We start from the raw sequence: 20,143 nt of genomic DNA on the forward strand, positions 1-20,143 counted from the left end.
AATAATAAACAGTAAAGTTAGCCCATTTTTTTTTGTATATTGTGAAAGATGATGTTACGCCAAGTAAATAGATACCCAACATGTTACGGTTTAAAATTGCGCACACCCGTGGAATGGCGACAAACTACGGTCAATAGAAATCTCAATAGGCGACGCTTTAAAAATTTTTAACAGTTACCAGTTTAGAGTTAGAGTGTAGCTCTTTTTTGTTTTAATTATTGCTCACGCTCTGGCGATCACGGCGATACCTCACATGTGTGGTTTGAACAGTGATTTCATTTGCGGCTCCACTTCCGTATACGTTTTCTTTCGTGCGCGAGCTAACGGTGACGGGTGCGGCTAAATTTTTTTTTTTTTTCCTATTTATTTATTTTATTTTTTTACTTTATTACAGGTTTTTAAAAAAAATAAAAATCTGATCACTTTTATTGCTGTCACAAGCAATGTAAACATCCCTTGTGACACCAATATGCAGTGACAGGTACCCCTCCACTACACTTCCATGTATGCAAAACACCGAAAACGGCATTTTTGCATACAGTCGTTTTTTAAATCTGCCACCTTTTGCAGCAGAGTAACCCGGAAGTGATGTCATGGACGCCGCCTCCGGGTTACATCATCGGAGACCCGATCGAAGCCGCTTCCAGCCTAGATCGGGACTCCATCCAGCTGTCGGACGCGCCGGCTGGGTGCTCGGGTCCCCCGGCGGGACGGGAGGCCCGGGCAAAGTGACGGAAGGCGGCGGGAGTGGGGGCGTCGTAGCCCTACGTCACTTTGCGGTAAGTGGTTAAATAAGGACATGTGCATTCCGGTGCATTTTTGATACGTTTTACCTTTTTACAGCACGGTTCAGTGCAGAAAAAATGCAGCATGTTCTACTTATTTTTCTGGAACTGACTGCACTGGTGTGAACTACAGTGGGTACGGAAAGTATTCAGACCCCCTTAAATTTTTCACTCTTTGTTATATTGCAGCCATTTGCTAAAATCATTTAAGTTCATTCTTCTTCCTCATGAATGTACACGCAGCTCCCCGTATTGACGGAAAAACACAGAATTGTTGACATTGTTGCAGATTTATTAAAAAAGAAAAACTGAAATATCACTTGGTCCTAAGTATTCAGCCCCTTTGCTGTGACACTCATATATTTAACTCAGGTGCTTCCCATTTCTTCTGATCATCCTTGAGATGGTTCTACACCTTCATTTGAGTCCAGCTGTGTTTGATTATACTGATTGGACTTGATTAGGAAAGCCACACACCTGTCTATATAAGACCTTCCAGATCACAATGCATGTCAGAGCAAATGAGAATCATGAGGTCAAAGTAACTGCCTGAAGAGCTCAGAGACAGAATTGTGGCAAGGCACAGATCTGGCCAAGGTTACAAAAATATTTCTGCTGCACTTAAGGTTCCTAAGAGCACAGTGGCCTCCATAATCCTCAAATGGAAGACGTTTGGGACGACCAGAACCCTTCCTAGAGCTGGCCGTCCGGCCAAACTGAGCTATCGGGGGAGAAGAGCCTTGGTGAGAGAGGTAAAGAAGAACCCAAAGATTACTGTGGCTGAGCTCCAGAGATGCAGTCAGGAGATGGGAGAAAGTTGTAGAAAGTCAACCATCACTGCAGCCCTCCACCAGTCGGGGCTTTATGGCAGAGTGGCCCGACGGAAGCCTCTCCTCAGTGTAAGACACATGAAAGCCCGCATGGAGTTTGCTAAAAAACACCTGAAGGACTCCAAGATGGTGAGAAATAAGATTCTCTGGTCTGATGAGACCAAAATAGAACTTTTTGGCCTTAATTCTAAGCGGTATGTGTGGAGAAAACCAGGCACTGCTCATCACCTGTCCAATACAGTCCCAACAGTGAAGCATGGTGGTGGCAGCATCATGCTGTGGGGGTGTTTTTCAGCTGCAGGGACAGGACGACTGGTTGCAATCGAGGGAAAGATGAATGCGGCCAAGTACAGGGATATCCTGGACAAAAACCTTCTCCAGAGTGCTCTGGACCTTAGACTGGGCCGAAGGTTTACCTTCCAACAAGACAAAGACCCTAAGCACACAGCTAAAATAACGAAGGAGTGGCTTCACAACAACTCCGTGACTGTTCTTCAATGGCCCAGTCAGAGCCCTGACTTAAACCCAATTGAGCATCTCTGGAGAGACCTAAAAATGGCTGTCCACCAACGTTTACCATCCAACCTGACAGAACTGCAGAGGATCTGCAAGGAGGAATGGCAGAGGATCCCCAAATCCAGGTGTGAAAGACTTGTTGCATCTTTCCCAAAAAGACTCCTGGCTGTATTAGATCGAAAGGGGGCTTCTACTAAATACTGAGCAAAGGGTCTGAATACTTAGGACCATGTGATATTTCAGTTTTTATTTTTTAATAAATCTGCAACAATGTCAACAATTCTGTGTTTTTCTGTCAGTATGGGGTGCTATGTGTACATTCATGAGGAAGAAGAATGAACTTAAATGATTTTAGCAAATGGCTGCAATATAACAAAGAGTGAAAAATTTAAGGGGGTCTGAATACTTTCCGTACCCACTGTATTCCATTGAAAACCATATAACCTACTATCCATGTGTTTTTTATGTAGAAAAAACACACTGGACTGCATGTGGTGTGAACCGGCCCTTAGGCTTTAATGTTACTTTTAAAATTACATTAAGATGTTAAAGACTATGTGATATTTATGTGACTGGGTTTAGATCTACTTTAAAGGAGTTGTAAAGTCAGGAAGGGTTTTTTTTTATCTTAATGCATTCTATGCATTAAGATAATAGGCCTTCTGTGTGCAGCAGCCGCACCAGCACCCCCAAATACTTACCTGAGCCCCATCTCTATGCAGCAATGTCCACGAGTCCCTCGGCAGTCCGGGACTCTTCCTCCTGATTGGCTGAGACACAGAAGTGGTGCCACTGGCTCCCACTGCTGTCAATCAAAGTCAGTTAGCCAATCAGGCTAATCAATTTCCCACAAATGGAGCTTTCTTTTAGTGGTTTTTGATCATCCCTGTGTTTTTTTCTTTTTTGCGCTATAAACAAAAAAACACATCCAATAAAAAATTGAAAAAAATCACATTTCTTGATCAAAAATCCCAATAAGCGTATATTGATTGTTTTGGGCGAAAGTTATAGCTTCAACAAACTATGGGATATTTCGATTTTTATAAATTTTTTTTTTTTTACTAGTAATGGCGACAATCAGCGACTTATAGTGGGACTTTGATGTTGCGGCGGACATTCTGATACTAACTGACACTTTTGACACTTTTACAGGTATCAGTGCTAAAAAATGCATTGTCACTGTACTAATGACACTTGCTGGGAAGGTGTTACATTTTTAGGGTGATCAAAGGATTAAATGTTTGCCTAGCCAGTGTTTATGTGTACTGTATGTTGTTCTTTTAATAAGGAAGTGATACATTTTTTATTCCCTGCTTTGCGGGGAAAGAAAATCTATTTCTCCCCTGCTGACAGGACAGAGCTCTGCCTTGTTTACATAGGCAGAGCCCTGTCCTGTGTGTGTTTCAGACGATCAGTAGGTGCTGGTGGTAATCTATTGGCCGGCACAAGGTGATCAACATCTGCTGTGTAAAATCACAGCAAAGCCGGGTAGGCAGCAGTGCCCCCTACCCGGAAGTGTCACATCTTGTACTAGGTATATGATCTGGTGCAGGAGAGTCACCTTGCCAACATATATATAGGTTATGCGGTCAGCAAGCGGAAAAAAAAAACATGGTCACTAACAGTGAAAAGGCAATAGGCTTAAAAAGTTTGACAAACTAGTAAGTCTGCAATTTTTCATTCCACAACCCATGAGTCATGATTACCTGGATTCCTGAAGTTTATTTAAATCAGACAAAGCTACAATATTCAGGAGAATAGACGAGTAAAGAATCAGAGGCCCCTATTTTCTAAATGCAGTACATCTCTGATTCTAAATATCTCAGAAATTAAAGTGAAACATTTGATCAAAAAGTCTTATACCTGAATGTATACGCAGATTAATTTCCAAATGTATTCGGTAATATTTAATCTATGAGATAATGACTAACAAAATTAAATCCATTATGAATATTTATAAATGTACAGTATTTACATAGTTACTTTCATTATTTCATTTTATTATTTAATTTAACACAGGAAGTAGTTCTCTTCGATTGGGAACATTTTAAATAGGTTATTCAAATTGAAGTTTTTCCTCTTAGCTGCTTTAAATAAATAATTAGCCAATCCTAATAAGAAGTTTAAAATAAATTATTTTATTTTTCATACTAAAAGTTTTAGTTAAAGGGAACTGATTATGACAAGCATGAAATTATAAATTCTTCATTAACAAGATTATTTTACATCTTCTGACAAATCTGAAAGATATACAGTGGAATCTGTCTAAGCTTGCCATTTATATCCAAAAATTTAGTGCTAGATTGTGTGGTGTGGATCTATACATTTTGTTAAGAGATAACTGTACTTTTTAAAAAAGTAAAAATTCCACAAGATAATACCACTATTAATGTACACCTAGGAGACAGTGGGCAGGCTCTCTAGCTTGTAGTGAATAACGGGCAGCCTGATAAAGAGTCTGCCTCCCAACCGCACACTAGGAGTGGTGTGATAACAGTTCTCATCATGATAGACACACTATCTTATTCACTTATTAAAAGATCGTGTCTCTCAGTTGCGTCCAAAGGGTCCCAAAGGGTTAAACATTTTTCTAATAATGGGTTCATGATCTAAAGCTAACTAGGTCAACCATGTTGCAAATTGTTACAATGTATAGTCTAAGAAGGAAGGGTTAATGCCACAAGGTTTTTGATCCCCTGCAGGTCATACCATATAAATAAAGGCTCATTAGTGGCTCATAGAGCCTGGAGGTTGGTTCAGGGTTAAACTGCCAAACTGTAGATATTACTCTGTGAGAGTGGACCACCCCTTTGGGGGGGGGGGGGGTTGGAGCCCAGTCGTTGTTCCCGGTGGGGGTCCAAAACCTGTGGATCTTTATGGAGTTATTGCTGCCAGCCACAGATCTATTGTCATTGTGAGGATTATTACAAGATCATGGACTCTAAGGGTTTACTTACTACCTTCTGTGAATTTACTGCTTACAATAATTGGACTCTTGCCTTGAAAGGATTGCTTTTATGGACTTTGTCACCTTCCTAAGGTACGACAACTACCTCAGTAAAAGATCTTTATTTGTTCATCTGAATTTTTTTAAATACTTTGGAGCCTCTGGGTTTAAATATTGAATTGGATCTAAACTGTTTCATCAGCGATGATTAAAATTTTATAATCTAGGGTGAGTCATTTTCTTATCTACTTATTTATTTATTGTGGATCCATGTGCTATAGATTATAAAAGTGAAATTCAATATTCAATAGATGTATTATTATAATTATATTTTAATATATCTTAATATTCTAGCTGTAGTTCAGAAATATAAAAAATTATATATCTCTCATACTGCTGTATAGTGGGGGTATACAAGTAAGGATCAATGTGATAGTTGAACTATAGAGGGAATAGTTGAAATACTACATTCAAGTTTACTATCTGAGTATAGAGGGATTTTATAATTGTTTTTATTAATATGTAAATTCTAAGTATATTATAATGTGAAATGTTTTGTTGCAATAAGTAACATCACACACCCATAGATTAAATAGACACAAAGCAAATGTGAGATATCTGGACGATTTTCAATCAGTTCCGGTATCTAATAGGTTAATTGAACAGACAGATGACTGCAGCTTAGTACACAGAGGAAAAGCAGCAACGTCCATATTTACCTATTGCCATTCAGAGAGCATTGAAGGGGCGGGATGGATGTTTCTTGTATCTTGATAAGCCGGTCTGCCGGGCCATATAGCCACCCCCCAGTGAAGTCGGAAGTGACGAAACGCGTCGGGGCGTGGCTACGCCGCAAACCAGACTGCCAATCGGAGGAGCAGAGGACAGTATCGGAGGTCTCTGTACCAGTGTGGAGATGGTAAGGACCGGAGGAGTGCTCTGCATCCCCCTAATTCACACCAATGTGCTTTTTTACATTAACATCAACATTGTAAGTGCAATGGAAGAAGGGTTTTCTATGCTTTAAATAAATATCTTTGTTAGACGGTATCACACGAGTAGAGGTTTCTCTTTTCTTATATGACTATATTGGAGTAGTGTTGAGGAAGATACTCAAAGATTGCTCATTAACCCAGAGGGGACTGGTGATATTCAAACCCTGAAAACGCATTTGCCCACACCATGAGAATGGGGGGCAACAATTTCTGGTAAGTGGCCAACCGATGGGATGTTCACATTGGTGGTGGATTTCAAGGTGATCTGTGTGATTCAGGGGAGTCACAAGTTTATTGCCGATCTCACAGGACCTTGAACACTGAGAGGATCCAGGAACACATGTTGTCACAAAATTAACTTTGAACACATTCTGGGACTTTATTAACTTTCACTTCTTATATCTAATTTATTTTTTGGATAATTTTAAGACATGCATTTGTTTATTCACATGCACGTTTATTGAATTATTTTGTGAGCAGCTTGGTGTAGTAATTTGATTAATATGTACACTATTTGGTTGATTTTGTTTATTTAAGCTGCAGCATCACGATCAATTCAATCACAATACAAGCACAGTACTCTAGTGTGTTTTGGAGTAGTATTATTATTAGTTCATGATATTAGTGTGAGGGATTATTTCTTATTTAATCATCAGAATTGCCCGGTCTGAGGTCTCTAAAGGGGTGCATGTAGGGCTGCTGTTAGAAACAATGGGACTCCGTACAGCCTCCCTCACAGGGCCCTCCCAAAAAAATATATATATATCAAATTATGTTTTTGTTAAAAATACACTAAAATCATTATTAGTGGACACAAACACAACAAAATGGTAGCTAAATCTAAAAGCTAAAAGAGTACTGAGTTAATAAAAACAAAAAGTGAATCAGTGGTTTATTTATGTGGCTAAACCTGCCTGAAGCTGTTTGTAGGCAGCTTGTGGTACCCTTTGGGGATGCAGCAGCTTTACCAACACAGACAGAGGTTCTAATGTGACAGGCGTACGGATGCAGGTGTACAGCCTCAAACATAGATAGTGTGCATTCAGGGCTACTCACCCATGCCTGCACACCTGTCACATTAGGGCCTGCAGCTGTGTTCATACAGCTGCTGCATCTCCAATAAGTAACAGGCGGCTCCACCCACATAAACAAACCACTCATTCAAATGGCCAGAGTACTTGTAGGAATGAGCCCTTAGTGCTTGTTCACATATGAGGTTCGGGGCAAAAAAATAAAAATCACGGTTGAGCTGCACTTTTCCTATCCCTCAACTTCTCCCTCTTTAACTGCAAAGGCAGGGGCTGGGGGTGTTAACATGCTGCAGCCACAATGCTATGCTTCATACCTGTGGCAAGAGTTATACCCCTGTCAAATGTGAAATGCAAGCTGCAAGTGCCCAGCAACCTTGTGCAGTACAGGGTTAAAGCAGCCAGTGAGGAGGCAATACAACACCTCCTCACTAGGGATGATCGAACAGTTCGGGTCGACCATCGGTTCGACCCGAACATTGACTGTTCGAAATTCGGCCTAATTTCAAACTTTTTGCTGAAAAAGTTCGGAATTCGGCAACCAGAACCAACCAAAATGCAATGGGACAGGAACTGGGCTTTAAAAGCCCATGATTGGACCAGAACCATCAGTAAAAGCCAATTGAGGGGGCAGGAGGATGCTAGGAATGTGATTGGAGTGACTAGGGGATCCAGAGGCCAATCAGTAGTGAATACGCCCCCCAGTATATAACATAGCTCCGCCAAATCTCTAGCACTGTAATACAGGGACGTGGAAGAGAGTGGAAGCAGTTCTGTTACTCCTGCTTCAAAGTGTCATTTAGCATGAAGACGTTTTGGGTGCCAGACTAAATGTCAATAAGCCAAGATAACTCACGCCACATCCCTAATAATATATGGGAACAAAGAAAAAGGTGTTGGTGTTCCAATACATCAGACCCTGAGTTGGCCCCATAGGGACTCGTGTATGTAAAAATGATACACCCAACATGGGACTTTAAAGGCGGAGGTCAATTGGCATAGATATATAAATGATATAGGAACAGCTTTTTAAAAATGCAATACTTTTATTGGTACATGTATGCACATTAAAAGAGATCAACAACATAGATGCATAGGCATCAATACAAACACTAGAATTTATGCAATATAAAAGATTGAGAACCATGTCCTAGAGTAATGGGGTCACACAGGTCCAACATGTTTTGCAGACTCTGTGGGCTTCTTCAGGGACCATGAGTGCTGGTGACCTCCGTACAGGTTCACTATCATAAAATCTGGGGCACAATCAGAAACTCAACAACTGATAGTATGGTCTGCAAATCTCTCCGGGGAGTGCTCTCACTCCTGGACAAGGGTACAGACAGATGCGTCCTCTTAATGTGGTGAAGACTGGACCAGGTAATACCAGACAGCGGTGATTCATATGACGGCCAACAATAAAGGAGATTGAATCGCTAGCGCCAGAAGTATCAATATGTCCAAACACGTGTGTTCGCAGTCCAGCAGGTAACACCGCCTGTAGTCGTGACCTCAGAGGAGAAGACGTCACCGGAAGTGACGCAACGCGTCAGTTTGGACCGCATAACGTTATTACGCTACCCTAGTTGGAACGCAAGCCGGAAGTTAGCCCGTGTTTCCGCGAGGAGGACGCGCAGCCCGCACCGCTGACCACCAGGGATAGCGTGTATTTGCTTTTTATCCTTTCTGAACCCGATTTATGGGTAATAAAGCCTTTTAAAGACTATATTACGCTATTTGGAGCCTTTTTTCTCCTTTCCCACTATACTTGACTGTTATATCCCGGAGTCCAGAAGAGCCAACACTAGCCCACAGGACCACCTAAAAGGGGAAGCCATTTGGCCCAGGGGGCCACCAAAGCCTGAATGGTCTTAGTGTCATATAACACATAAGACCCACATCATCTGGTAAGTGACCCATCTTATTCAATTTTACTTGGGACAAGGAATCGATACTGTGAATAATCAAGCCAGAGCATTTGCACTTTTTGTGGATAACCACCTTCATTGAGGACATTTATTTCCTGAGCATTAAGTCATTATTTATTGTTGGACTTTTTTTATATATTCTATATCTCTTCCAAGGAATATTGTTGATTGACGCTTATTTATTTATAGTCACAGTCACTTATGCACACCAGATTATGATCCACTGTCACTTTTTATGCCTTTTAATATGGAACTACGTCTAATTTTATGCTACTTATTACGATTTTATTATTCATGTGGTATTTATTAAGTCACATTGGCACTTATAAGCACAGGTTTAATTTATATGGGAAACTGTAATTCATAGATTCTTTAATTATCAAGCGCTGTATTTTGGCCTTTTTATAAGACCATTTCTTTAGTGTAGGGTTAACTGACTCTGACTGCTATGGCAGGGTGACCAAACCCTTCAATGTCAGGGTGACCGCCATAGAAAAAAGATTGTTTCTATTAGAATTGCAATAGAGCAGGATAGTGGCTTCGCTCCTTTCACACCTGGCCGTTTTTGTAGCAGACGTTTATTGGGCTTTTTTGTGGACGTGTTTGGAGGCAGGCATGACATCTGAACTTCTGTGTAGGGGTATTTATACACACACACATGTATGTATATATACACATACACATATATAGGTGTGAAAGTAGCAGAACCCTAATGAAATAATTAGCAGGCATAGGACTTTGCTCCTATCACACCTATATGTGTGTATGTGTATAAATACATATAAGTGTGTGTGTATATATACCCCTATACAGAAGTTCAGATGTTATGCCTGCCTCCAAAGACGCCCAGAAAATGCCCAAAAAAAACGCCTGCAACAACACACCTGGGCGTTTTTGTAGCAGGCGTTTTTTTTGGGCATTTTTTGGGCATCTTTGGAGGCAGGCATAACATCAGAACTTCTGTATAGGGGTATATATATATACACACACACTTATATGTATTTATACACATACACACATATAGGTGTGATAGGAGCATAGCCCTATGCCTGCTAATTATTTCATTAGCGCAGGCATAGGGTTCTGCTACTTTCACACCTATATATGTGTATGTGTATATATACATACATGTGTGTGTGTGTATATATACCCCTACACAGAAGTTCAGATGTCATGCCTGCCTCCAAACACGTCCACAAAAAAGCCCTATAAAAGCCTGCAACAAAAAGCCGGGTGTGAAAATAGCAAAGCCACTATCCTGCTCTACTGCAATTCTAATACAAATGACCTTTTTTTTTTGGTTCTGGACATGCTACAGAGCTGAAACCTCACAGGTACACCTTTTAGACCCAAAATCCAAAGAAATCTCATTTTTTTTTTTTTTTTATAATTTTTTCAATAATTGGCTCTCTATCAAAAATTACAATTTTTAAGAACTTTTTTTTGTGTGATTAATAGTCCCTGGGGCATGACCCAGAACCCTAGGTACTTTTTAGGGGCATTTATTGGGTTTTAGGGCTTCAAAATTGTGTTTTTTGATTACAGAAGTTCGGGTCCCATTGACTTCAATGAGGTTCTGAAATCTGGGCCGAACTTTCGGGAAGTTCGGGTGTTCTGGTCTAGCCGAACTTTTCAAAAGTTCGATCATCCCTACTCCTCACTGCTTGTCAAATGCTCTCAGAAGAGCCATCCAAATGCAGATTGCTCTTCAGCCCTGCTTGCAGGTTTTGGTGAAATACCAGGGGTCTAAACAGACCCCTGATGTCTCAATTTTGAAACAGAGAAAGTGACTGGGAACACAGATTCATCAATCCATTTTCCCTGCAGCCTCAGCCACACTGCAGACAAATAAGGAAGAGGAATGAACACAGAAGCAATCAGTGCCAATTGCTCGCTGTGTTCATTCAGGAAAAGGAAGGAGTCAGTAAATATGACATATTTATGCCCCCCCCCCCGTCTTTATCCTAAACTCTATCCTTTTGTACCTCACTGATGCCAGTGGAGGAGGAGGAGAAGCCGGAAGTACTGTGGGAGGGCACATGGGGATTGAAGCAGCCAAATGTGGGGGGATTATCAGGGTAGCGGGGGTTGAGGGGGGTACAGACACTAGAATTGATCCCCCAGTGGCTCCCCTTGCAAAAGCTGAAAGAGGGCTGTAGAAAAAGAAGGAGCTTGCTGTGCTGCAGTGAGAGGGGAGTCAATTTTAGTGATAAGGCTGTACAGCTGGTTCTCCTGCTCCTCAGGTGCCTGGGCTCCCCTGTGAATTGATGAGGCCTTGGCCCCATCAGGAGGGCCGGCTCTACTGCCTTTGCCTTATAAGTGGCCCTGGGTGCATGCATAGCATATCAAAAAAACAAGGCTTATAACAAGTGGACAGAAGTTAGTGAAGATACAGTACAGGTCTAACAAGCAGAATGCTGTCCAGAAGAAGCTAAATTGCTGTTGCTATGACTACAGTATTTGTGCTACTTGCTAAATCATCCTACTGACCAGGAAACGGGTGACATAGTAAAGGGTGTTATGCTTGGCCCCTTCACTAGCAGCTGGTTCCCCACAGACAGGGACCAATCCCACAGCACAGAGTTCCTAGGGAAAAAGCCTGGAGTCACAGGAGAGAGAGAAAGAGAGATTTAGAGAGGCTCCAGAACATACATGGAGTCATGGAGAAGTGTGTTTCCTGTATCCAATTGTAACATACAGAACTAGGGAGGGAGGTTATAGGACTGCTGAGTTCATGGAGACCTGTACATGTTCTGTGGTACTGGCTCAGAAATGCTGCCCACCTGAGACTAGAGTATCGCCTTAATGTTGACTTTCAGATGACAGCGACTTACATTTTATTACATTAGGCTTTAGCGAGTGGAGTTACACAATGTGTGGGTGGGTGCAGTGTGGTGCAGTGGCAGTCCAGATGCAATTTAAAGAACTTCAAGTCCAGACCACTGTGCATTACAGGCCTCCCCAGATCACCCAGGGCACTGTGTAGCATTACAGGCCTCCTCAGATTGACCACCATCCAGAGCAATGTGCAGCATTTACAGGCCTCCTCAGAGTGACCACCCTCCATAGCACTGTTCATTACAGTCCTCCTCAGACCACCAGCCAGAGCACTGTGCATTACAAGTCTTCTCAGACCATCCAGAACACTGTGAAGCTGCAGCCCCCTTCTCAGACTGCCCAGAGCACTCACTGTACATTACAGGCCTCCTCAGACTGCCCAGGGAACTCACTGCGCATTACAGGCCTCCTTTGACCATCCAGAGCACTCGCTGTGCATTACAGGCCTCCTCAGACCATTGAGATTGTGTAGTTTGTTTAAACCTCAATACCATAAATAATACCATGATATTAGATTTTTTTTACTCCAGGAGTATATAATGAGTTTGGAAATTCTAGAGAAATGCCTAAATAATGCATTACAATTTAACTAAACCCATTACATTTTAGTAGAATAAAATGTACTGCAGATTTTAGAATAAATATGACTAAAACAATTGCAGATGACTAAAATACGACTAAAACTAAAGTGGTATTTTAGTCAAAAAAACTATGACTAAAAGTAAAATCAAAATTTTATGCCAAAATTACCACTGGAAGGCAGCCCAACCGGGAACACTCCCGGATGAACAGCAGAGCAGGTCTCAGCCAAACTGACAGTGTTTGTCTTGAGGGGCATAATGCAGTCTGGCCGGTCTGTGCCCAAGTGGAAGGGTTTACATGAAGAGTGGCGAATCCCTATGCTTTTCCTACTTGTCTAGTACAGTACCTTTCCCTGCCCCTATTACTGTCCCTGACAGACGGGAGACCAGTCCCTACACTTCCCACACATTAGAATGAGCTAAACCCAGGAAACATGGTCTTAAATAGATTCTGCCACACCTAAGCTGGCCACCAGAGTCACATGGCCAACCAGCATTAAACCAGATCGCTACCCCTGTGACCCAGGAAACAATAGAGGAATCATTAAATGCAAAATAAAATCAGTTGCAACAGATAAGAATATCAATAAATATATTAATATTCAAAATGTGATCAAATAGCAGTGATCATAATTAATGTGATAATGCCACCTAATTAAATGTGCATGAATGTATAAATACATAAATAAATAAATAAATAAATAGATAAATAAATAATGTTGCACGAGGTTTGCGCAGTTGGTGTTTCTTGATTTACACTTTATTTTATTTTATATATACTTATACACTGCAGCATGTTCTAGTGGAATAATATCTTATATATTTTTTTTACACACTGTTATTTTGTCACATTGGAGTGAGTGCGAGAGCTTCTTTATATAATAGAGGAATCATGTTCCTCTTGGCTTCCTCTCTCTCTGCAATGCTGCTGCGTTTGAGCACCACCTGAAGTGGAGAAAGTGGACTGCACCTGCCTACAAGTTTCCCCACTGGGGCAAATTAAGTTACATGAGTCAGCCTTATACAACACACCTTATTTCCCACCCAGTACCTTCAGAGCTTAATACAGGGGCAGATTTGCTAAAATGAGCTCTGTGTATGCCTGAAAAGAGAAGGTGTATGTTCTAAGTGATTTACCACTCTTCGTTAGTGTTGCTGGGCCTGCAAGCACAATATTGATATAGAGCACCAGGCCAAGCTCAGCACAATATAGCAACATGATGAAGTGAAGTAAAAAGGTAGAGTGTCCAGGAAAGGCAAAAGGATGGGGGTTGAATTCAAACAGGCAAACAAGACAAAACAGGCTATTCACAATGCAAGGGAATTTTCCCTAGAGCTCAGTGAATAAGGGGAAGCTGCTTTCATCATCCAATCATATGCAAGCTTGCTTGGAGAGATGAACAGCCAATTTGCCTTTAGTCAATAAAACCTATGGAGTGGACAAAGCAGACAGAAGATGGAGTCGACGGGATGGACAAAAGATGGTATAGACAGAATTGGCAAAAGATGGTGTGGACAGGATTTGCAGAGGATACAATGGACAGGATAGACAGAAGATAGAGTTTCCAGAACAAGCGAAAGAAGTGGATGTGGACAGAACATAGAAAAGATGATGAGGAGAAGAAGTGGGCAGGGCAGGGGGAAAATTGATGGGACAAGCTTTACAGAAGATGACTTCCACAGTGTGGGAAAAAACGATGGGTGGACTGAATGGGTAGACAGGGATTTGGTATGGAGGTTGAATACACGGTTGATATGTAGTGGTCACCAATACAAATAGAATGATGAATAATACCTACCAGGACACAGACCGCCATAAACACTTGACATTCCCAGATAGCAAGCAATTGAGTAGCAAGTTTGAAAATGACTTGCTAAGCTATTACTAGACTTGCCAGGCTTTACAAGTTTGTTGTACATGACAGCATGACTCCAGATCAACTTTCTTTGCAAACATTCTGCAAGTTTGCTGCAAGTTCTGACTCAGTTATGGTTTGCAATAGTCATCCCACCACAGGGGTCACTGTGGCTGAACGCTAGAACTTGTGCTTCAAGTGCTCTGCAAATGTACGACTTGTCAGTGAAAATGTGCAGCAAGTTAACAAGACTTACAATTCAACACTGCCACAAATTTGTGGCAAGTTATCCTTGCTATCTTGATTGGGTCTAACCCTTTCCTATTTTACCCAAAACTGAAAAAAGAAACATTTTGTCTATGCATATACTATGAACCTGTCTATTTGGCTGATTCAGTGAGGTAAAAAGTGGCTAAAGCACTGACCCAAAACAAGCATGGGGTTGAAGTGTTATTGCCCTCACTACCTGCATGCTTGTTCAGTCAGTGAAAAAAAATTCTAAGACCAAAAAACAGTGAAACAACAATAACCCTAAGGGTCCATTAACATGGGCTTTCCGCCTAGCGGACTCAGTTTTGCTCAGCGGGGATCGATCCGCCGATCCCCGCTGAGCAGGCAGATGACAGGTCAGTCTCCACTTACTTTGCAGAGTCTTTACTTACTTACTGTCAGATCCCCACTCTACTCTATGGGAGATTAGATGAAAACGGTCCGCCTGTCCATTTTCATCTGAATCTACCCAATCCGATCCTCCCGACAGATGGACAAAAATGGTTTCCATCCGTCTGGATTTCATGGACAGGATCAGATTGGAGAGCAGCGGGTGTAAGCGAACATGTCCCGCTGACATCCGCTGCTCCATAGGGGTGCATGGAACATCCGATCAGGTCTGCCTGAAAAACTGACAGGCAGACTGGATCGGAAAGCCCATGTGAGAGGGGCCTTAGGAACTCCGTAATATCAGGCAATTATTTTATGAGCAATGTCAGAGGATTGGTCCAGGTTCAGTAAGGATATTTTGTAATGCATTGTTGTAAGCTGTAAAAGTCTGTTTCTTGTGTGGATTTTTAAGTTTGCTTCTATTTTATATAGTACTTGTAAAGTAAAGAAAGCCTAAAAGTAGCCCATTCATGAGCGGGTATGTCTTTTAGTGTCGGTTCACATTTCTGCGATGCGGGAAGGCTGCGAATATACAGCATGTCCCCGCATCGCATCCGCACCCCTGGCAGTTTACACTGCCATATGCGATATGGGGGTGTCAATTAAAAGTTAACGACACCCCCAGATCAGATCGCATATCGCAGTGCGATCTGAAAGTTCGCACAGAATCGGATCGCACTAGTGTGAACCACTATGCGATCCGATTCTGCTGCGGACCAAAAAAAGGGTCCTGTGCGAGTTAGGTGCGATTGCGGTGCAAATTCAGCCATACAAACTGTATGGCTAAATTTGCACCGCACAGAGATCGCCATGTAATTTTAGGAGCAGTGCGCTCCGAATTACATGCAATCTCTGTGATCGCACAAATATGAGCCGGCACTTAGTGTATAATAAATACAGTGTTTTCAGTAAGGTGGTAAAGTGTAATTTTAATTTCCAGTTAGCTCTTCAATGAGGTTTTACATCTTCTACATTAAATAAATTGACTATATGTGGTTGTTGTTGTGCCCACTGTTTTTTAGGTTGAATAAAAAGGAAATAGATACAAAGAGAATTAGGAACCGTTTTGTTTGCAGAAAGTAAAAATCTTCTCATTAACTTCCTATACAATTAGATTCACTTAGTCTCATTTACATTGGCATTTTGAAATATGTTGTCTGTTTCCATGTACTGTAACAGTACAATTTATCAAAGTATGAAGTAAGCATTTTCAGATAGGGATCAATGGACTGACTTATGCAGTTGAATATAAATATCACAAACATAAGTAAACATAAATCCATGGCATTCACTACATTCTTAATGCAGTAAATGTGATGTTGATAAACACTTAAACTGGAGAATGTATGGAAAATGTGCATGGATCATTAAGAGCATTTTTTGGCTAATATGCAGTGAATGCTCAATGAATGTGCAGTGAATATACAGAAAATCATTATACGTAGCACAGCACATTGAAAGTTCTGATTTATGGTCTGTTTTTGTCTTTTGTCCTGTACATCCTATTGACTTATATCTTTTGTATAACTTTGTAATAATATAAATGATTTATTTTAATATTTTGTAAAAAAAAAAAATTATGATTATTGTATTCTATGTGGAAATTATGGGATAGCAGGGTGACATTACTACAAATGTGTACAATTTTCCAAAGTTTTTGCATTTCCTGGCCTTTAAAATCCCCTTTTAAAACCCAGATCTACAATTGCAGAATGGTGTATGTGCGAAGTTCAGGTTTCCAGTGCTAAATGCCACATGGTGAAGATGAATAGTACAGTAAGCACTATTTCCTATTCGATAGTTGGTAAAATTAGTTTAATGCAGTGTGTGTGGAGGTGAATATTCCCAATGAATGTTTTTTTTGTTTTTTGTTTTTTAAATAAAAGGAAATGTATAATGAATGTGCATGGAAATTCACATTATTGGTCAATGAATTTTCTCTATAATTGTAGGGTGAAACTAACCTGCATTACTGTGAATGTGATAAAAAAAAAAAAAAAAAGAGTTCAGGCACAGAATTTGTATACATTGTACTGTATGATATTTTTGTCTCTGCTTGGCATCACTAGAAACATAGAAGAGTGACAGCAGAAAAATCCAGCGGAGTGATCCATCAGTTCTGACAATTTTTTGTTTTTTTACTTGTTTTTTTCATTTGCTTGTTTGCTTTATTTTTTAACCTCTTCATCTGAGTGTAGATATGTTTGTCCCAAGCACGTTTAAATTAACGTACTGTTGACTGACTCATTACCTATCGTCAACTATTTTTTCAGTACAATAATTTCTAAAGTTAGTTTTCAACTTTCCTCCTGCTAGTTTGAGTTATCTTAGCTTCATATTGAAAATACTACCCTCCAGAACTGGTGTAATGGTGTAATGAGAATTATATTTTATTTCAACCATCCCAAATTATATTATATATTTTATATTTCATATTCCCACATTCCTATATTAACCACTTAAGCCCCGGAGGATTTGGCTGCTAAAAGACCAGGGGGTTTTTTGCAATTTTTTACTGTGTGACTTTAACGGACAATTGCGCGGTCGTGCGACGCTGTACCTAAACTAATTTGACGTCCTTTTTTTCCCACAAACAGAGCTTTCTTTTGGTGGTATTTGATCACCTGTGCGATTTTTTGATCATGCGCTATAAACAAAAAAAGAGCGTAAATTTTGCAAAAATAACAATATTTTTCACATTTTTTTATATGAAATTCCCCAAAAAAAAATGTAAAAATCAAAATTTTTTAACATTTTCGGCCAATTTGTTTTATGCTACATATGTTTGGTAAAAAAAAAAATCGCAAAAGCGTATTTTGATTGGTTTGCGCAAAAGTTATCGCGTTTACTAACAAAGGGAAAGATTTTTGTCATTTTTGGTGGTTTTTTTTAACGCGTAATGGCGGCGATCTGCGATTTTTTTCCGGTACTGCGACATTGCGGCGGACAGATCGAACCCTTGACTGACATTTTTGACACTTTTGGGGGTACCAGTGACATTACTGCAGTAATCAGTGCTATACATATGCACTGTTACTGCAAAAATGACACTGGCAGGGAAGGGGTTAACTGTATTGGACAGGGAGGGGTTAAGTGTGTCCTAGGGGCATGATTCTAACTGTGCAGGGACATTGCTATTGGTGTAAAAGCAAAGATCAACGGTCCTACATAAGCAGCTCCGCCTTTCTCCCTTCACAGGAGCGATCGTAGTGTGACCGGCGGACATCGAGTCTGCCGGTCACACGCACTGACTTGTCTGTGAACGAGCCGCGGCAGGCGCGCGCCCGCCCGCAATGGCCTCGCAAGTCAGAGACAGGCGAGAGTGACGTATCCGTACGTCACTCTGCCTGGCCGGGGCTGACGGCCGCAGTATATAGTCGTGCGGCGGTCGGCAACCGGTTAAAAAAAGAAAAAAGAGATTAAGAATTAACTTTGATTTTAGATCATATAGATGTACAAGAAAGTTTTTCAGAAGTCTCCAGCACTTCAGAAGTTAGTGTCACCATTTTTTGCGAAAAAATATTGTCACAAAATAAATTCCAATATTTTTTGGCTTTCAGGCTCCCTTCTTAATGACAACAAGTAGCCAGTTAAAAAGGCAACAGCTGCATTCTGATTGGTTATTGCAAGTTCCCCCACTTTTTATTTCTGGTTAAGCACTTTCAAGTATAATGTAAACTAGATTATGTAGTGACTTATAAATGTTACAGGAATCCTAATATCCTTAGAAATTATTGTAAGTGGTATGGTTCTCCTTTTAAAACCAAAATGCACCTTTCTAAGATAAACATGACATTCCCAACAAGGAACTCTTCCCCTGTCTTCAAAATAGGAACTTCATCACAAGCACAACCAATTTAAAAAGTACTACAGGATATCCTCACACAGTTTGAGCTCAACTGCACGATGATTGATGCAGCCCAGGCCTAATCTCTTTACTCTTTCTTTCATTTTCAAACTCTCTCCCAAAGAGGCATTCAGCTTACATTGCAAAACGGGCAGCAGAGTTAGATTTTTGTTTAGATGATGAGTCATGGGGGGCAAATTTGGTCCACATTCTCTCTCAAAAAATATACCCACTCCATACTAGTTTGTATCAAGATTGTACTTGTGTCCTGCCAGGATTTCCAAATATGTTTTAGGTGCTTTTCCAGGTATTTTTTGTGGATGCTAAAGACTCCCAAACCTCCACATCTACTGACACTGACCTCTGACATCCTGAAAAGCATCTGGTAGAGTACAGTACACTGGAACAACATTTGGTGTTATGGTTTAGATTATACTGACCTAAAGCTCTTATATTTAAGCTCAAAGCCCATGTGAAACAGTACTCAGCGAAAGAAAATGAAATTACTTTTAAAAAACTCCTGATTTTTTTTTTTCTACAGTCCCCAAACAATTTTCACATTATTGGAAATGTTGAAAATCTCTGTTTCTTAATTTCAATTGAATTAAGATCCAGCTCATGGGGTCTAGGATTAAAGCAATGTTTATGGATAAGAAGGCCAGGTTTAACAGAAACTAGGCCTCTTGGGTCTAGCATTTTCTCCCATCCAACTTTGATCTTAGTCTTCCCCACTATGATATTATGAGATGTCAAAAGAGAGGTGGTCACTCACTGACTGCAGAAACCTTCTTTCCCATCTGCCCACCACACCCTCCTTCTCTCCTCTGTCCTGTTTGTCTCTTTGTTCACCTCTGAACTGACATGTATGGCTGACAAAAATGTTCTGCACTATTGCTTACGATATTCTTGCTACAATGTATTTGCAATAAATATATTTAGCTGATATTGTGCATGTTACTTTGTCTGTGAAATGTCATTGTATTTTTTCACCTTAAAGCGGAGTTCCGGGCACAAAAACTATTTTTTTTTTTTGTGCCCCTCCGCTAGGTAGAGCTCACCTGAAAAGGAATTGGATAGTTATTTTTATTTTTTTTGTTTACTCACCTTTTTATTGAAGATCGTAAATACTCACCTATGACTGCTTCCTCCTCCAGCGCCGAGGCTCACCCCGTCACTTCCTGCCTCGCGATGATTCCTGGGAGCTAAACGTCATAGCTCCCAGGAATCAATGCGACGGCACCGGCCCCGCTCGTCATTTCCGGGCGACGCCGCATTCCCCTGCTAAACAGCTTCTGGGCATGCCCAGAAGCTGTTTAGGAATGCGGCGCCGCA

Source organism: Pelophylax lessonae (assembly GCF_965119305.1).
Source record: "Pelophylax lessonae genome assembly, chromosome: 3".
Taxonomy (NCBI): Eukaryota; Metazoa; Chordata; class Amphibia; order Anura; family Ranidae; genus Pelophylax; species Pelophylax lessonae.